General features: G+C 44.5%; 1 pseudogene; it reads left to right on the top strand.

The window, feature by feature from the left end:
- The first annotated feature begins 2,402 nt into the window (after positions 1 to 2,402).
- Positions 2,403 to 3,844, top strand: LOC138161224 (calcium-binding and coiled-coil domain-containing protein 2 pseudogene; annotated as a pseudogene).
- Positions 3,845 to 4,676: the final 832 nt, after the last annotated feature.

The following is a 4,676-nucleotide window of genomic DNA, read 5'->3' on the forward strand; positions in this document are numbered from 1 at the left end:
TATAAGATAGCATATTGACAAGCTAAATTACCCCCCCCAAATGCAAGATTGACCTGGGTCCCCAGGGTATTATTAATAGGCTTAAGAATATTGCTGGCCCCCATTTTCAGAGATTCCTTTAAAAGGTCTGTGCTTGAGTCTGAAGCCTCCTATTATATAATGGACCCCTTCTTGCTTAAGGGAAGAGAGGAGAAACTTATGTGATTAGGTGCAGGCTCTGGGAATCCTCTTGAGTTCTCCTTGAGTCCTTCAGGTACAGGCTCTGGGAGCCCCCCTTGAACTCTGATTAACTTGTCCCATTGGCTGAGGCATTTGCATGAGGCCATAAGCCTTACACTGTGGCTGGGCCCAGACCTCTGTTTCTAGCCTAGCCTACCATTGCCCATCTACTTCCCACCCTTGAGCCTATCAAAATATCAGTCCACCCTTGAACTAACCTAGCCCACCATAGTCTGTTGGCTCCAGTTAGCCGCCTGCAACTTCCCACCCTTCATCACTCATTGACCTCATTTGACTTCTCCTGAAGACCCTCCCCAAACTCCTCTCTGGACCTACCCTAGATTCCTCCCACAACTTTCTGTATATAAGATCCCATCTTCACTCCATGTATGTGAGAGCGCCATAGAATGACCTAGTACAGACTTACTCTGTGTCCAATACAAGCACACTTTTAATAAACTTTTATTTTTCTTTGCCTGAAAAAAAATATTTATAGCAGCACTTTTTGTGATAGCAAAGAATTAGAAAGACAGTATATATCAATCAACTGAAGAACGACTAAACAAATTTTAGTATATTTATATAATTAAATATTATTGTGCTATAAGAAAAGAAGAATAGAGCAATTATAGAAAACCATAAAAATATTTATATAAACTGATACAGAATGAAACAAGCAGAGTCAAGAAAACTACATTCTCAATTTCTACAACTATGTGTATGAAAATAACAACCACAAAAAAAAAGAATGTTACAAATACATAGAGAAACATGATTCAAATTTGAGATACAAGAAGATATTCCCATCCTACCCCCTTTACTGGAACAGGTCTACAAGTGTGCAATACAAACCTTTTCAGTCTTTCCTTTTTTCTTTTCTCTTTCTTTTTTTTCCTTTAAAAATACCATTTGCAGCAGAGGCCCAGAAGACAACACGGTGGTTGTGCGGAGGCCTGGATGCTGGGGAGGGCAGAGGCCCAGACTCCAGGGAGCACAGCAGCCTGATCAACATGCCAGCAAGTTGATCCACTAACCACAAGAGTCATTTCCAGGCCTATCACTGCAGGGCTGGGATTGGACGGAGCTAGATAAGAGTCAAATGCAGGACCGCTGGCAGTGGCAGCAGCCACCAGCCCAAAACCTAGAAATTTTAAAAGCCCCTATCTGAACTTCCAGGGACAGGGATGGCATAGTGAAACCTGGCTTCTCCAATCCCCTCCCCCCCCCACCCTGAAAACACAGTAATTATTGCCCCAGAGCAAAATTTTAAACAGTAAAGGCTCAGGAACCCTAGAGGAAGGGAGACGCTAGGGCCCTGCCTCAAAATTGGTAAAAAGCAGATTTCAAAGACAAAGAATCTAAAATCCTATTATTGTGAGAGGGAGGAACTGCTGGGCTCTCCTTCCCAGCTCTGGCCTTGTCTTACCTTATTCCCGGTCTTCGGACGTCTCCAGCTTTTTGTCTCCAAGAAGAACTTACCCCCACAGAACACCCACGGACACGGAGGTTGCCAAGTGAGGCTGCTCTTTATTCAGTTACATCATAACAGTGTGGCCATCAGAACAAAACAGAATGGAACCATAGGACAGAGAGAGCAGGACAGAGAGTGGGGGGGGGGAGCCTCCCCTTGCTTTTTCCCTAATATCCTTATCATTCTTCTTTATGTCACATGCCATGTGGGAGCCAATCATGCACTCTCCCTAGTGCAGGACAAAGGAGTATGTGTTAAGAGGAGTCCGTGTTGATAAGGCACGTTCAATGCCACATCGGCCTTCCCCAACCTGGCAAAGTCGGCTCCCACAGCCCTGCGCTCAATGCTATGTCAGCCTTTTCAGCCTGGCAGAGTCGGCCTCCACATCTCCAAGCTCCTGCTTCTCAGAGGTCATGTGCACCCCCTCTGACATCTTGTGACTGCCGCAGTGTCTCTCACACTCACAGCTCTATCAAGGAGCTAAATTCAGAAGGAGACAGTACTGACTCCACACCCACAGCTAAAGCTTCAACAGGAAGCTGGTCTCAAGCACAGAAAGCAGTCTTAGATGAGCTCAAAAAGAAATTTGAAAACCAAATTAGAAAGGTAGAATATAAAATGAATAATTCTTTTAAAACCAAAATTGCAAAATTAGAAAAACATTACAATGAAGAAAACAGCTTCTTAAAAAGAAAAATATGTGGTCCCTCCCCCGTTGCTGTTGTGATGCAGCTGCTGGTTGCTGTTGCTGCTCTGGGACCCCCCACCATGGAAAGCACAGGTGAGGAGCCCCCAACATCAGCCGTCCTGCTGGATCATTGCCATTTCTCTCAGATCATCTTTAACAACATGGTAAAGTTTTACATTCCTGGGGGAGACATTACATGCCATTACACCCTCACCCAGCATTTCATTCCCCGAAGGAAGGACTGGGTTGGCATCTTTAGGGTAGGATGGAAGACAACCCGAGAATATTACATCTTTATGTGGGCTTCTTTGCCTGCTGACCTCAACAGTAAATCATCCTTGCAGCAACAAGTGCAGTTTAAAGCTTACTACCTACCCAAAGATGATGAGTATTATCAGTTCTGCTATGTGAATCAGGATGGTGTTGTACGGGGGGGCCAGTGTCCCTCTACAGTTCTGTCCAGAAAGTGAGGTGGATATCTTGATGGTTACCAGTCAGGGAGAGGTGGAAGAGATTGAGCAACTCAACAAGGAACTTTGCCAACAGAACCAGGAGTTGAAAGAAAACTATGTTAGTCTCCAGAAAGAGAACTCAGACATGCACGCTGAACTCCAAAAAACTTAGGATCTGCAGGAAAGACTGGAGTCTCTGACAGAGGGCAATAAGACATTGGAGCAGAGAGTCACTGTCCTGAATGAAGAGAACGAGGGTCTGAAAGTAGAGAAGGGCTGTTGGGAGACAGAACTGCTTCGACTTAAAGTGAAGAACCAGAATATGGCCTCAGAAAATGAGAAAATAGGTGTCAGGCTGAAGACCACTCTTGATCACTTTGATCACCTTCAGGCACAGATTCCAGATCAAGAGAAAGAAATGGAGAAACTGACACAGGGAGACCAGGATAAAATGGAGCAGTTGGAGCATTTGAAAAATGAAAATGAAGAGCTACTTCTCAGTCTGACTAACCAGAGGGAGCAGAAGAAGCTTGAATGGATTGTGGAGGAGATGAAGCAGAAGGAAACTGCATTTGTCCGGCTGAGCAGGAGCTCACAGACTAAATCAGTGGCCTGATGAAGAGGCTATGTGACAGCAAGTTTTTTTGTCAGGAGCTACAGAGGAAGAAGACCACATTAGAAGGGGAAAAAGATCTCTTGCAGAAGGAAAATGAGAGGCTGCTGCACTATGTTTATCAGGTTCCTGATGCTAATTTCTCTAACCCTACTCCTGTTCAAGGATCCTTAGAAGAAAACACTGGTCTCATTTTTGCTACCCAAGACATCCATGTCCTCATCCTGCCCTCAGTCAGAAAGTGCCCCATCTGCAATGGGTTCTTCCCAAGTGAAATGGAGGAAACCGTTTTTGAGCAGCACCTGCAGACCCATTTCCTGGACTGTCTATATTGTCATAAGGTCTTCTCAGAGACTGAGGCGCAGGTGTATGATGACCATCTGTTCTGCCGCTCATTTTAAAAAGTACCACAACCTCTTGGCCGTGGGTACATTAGGCCAGAAAGCTCCTCTTAAGATTAATGAGTCAAGATTGGTTCTAAACCTGAAACTACTAAATCCACTCAGTCCTTTTCTCTGGGGATGGCGTCCTGATGACCCATCTTTGAAATACTTGTTACCCTTCATCCTTTTGGATCACTCTCTGTTAGCTCAGATAACAGCTCAGGCTTTACTAGCCTGTGGCCTCACTTTTCTACAGAGACTCAGTGAGTCTGCCCCAGAATGAGGCTGTCCTGGCTTTACAGACCAGAGCCTGACTTGGGCACTGAAGTGATTAGCCCTGTCTGTCGCCTTACTGTTGCTGAATTGGTTAAACCAAGATGCAGCTGGTACAAATGAATTTGTACTGTTCCCTGGTATAACCCTGCATCTAGAAATCAATGAAGGGAATGACTGAAAGTTTCCTCCTGTTCACCACCTGCTTTGGTCGGCCACATTTAGCAAAGCAGAGAACTGATACATCCAGGCTTTAGTCTAGCCATGTGAAGTAGCTTGGCCCAGCCTCCCCCTTGCTCAGGAGTTCTGTGACCTTAAGCACAGGAAATTTTCTCTTGAGACACCTCCAGCTTCTGGCTGTCACTTCTAATTTCAGCCTTTTTCTATGCAAATATACAATCCTTGCTTATAATGGCCTTTCATGGTGAGTTAATTAGAAGCCAGTGGTAAAGAATTATTTTCCTGAGCAGCAGGTGGGTGTAAATTATTTTGGATAAGCAAGAATAATGGATACTTTATTCTTTTAATCTCTTGATTGCTGAAGACTAATAAAATCTGCATCTGTTTCTGTGAAAAA

Source organism: Petaurus breviceps, unplaced genomic scaffold (genome assembly GCF_028583685.1).
Source record: "Petaurus breviceps papuanus isolate PSGF00001 unplaced genomic scaffold, PetGlider_PUasm1.0 184, whole genome shotgun sequence".
NCBI classification, from domain to species: Eukaryota; Metazoa; Chordata; class Mammalia; order Diprotodontia; family Petauridae; genus Petaurus; species Petaurus breviceps.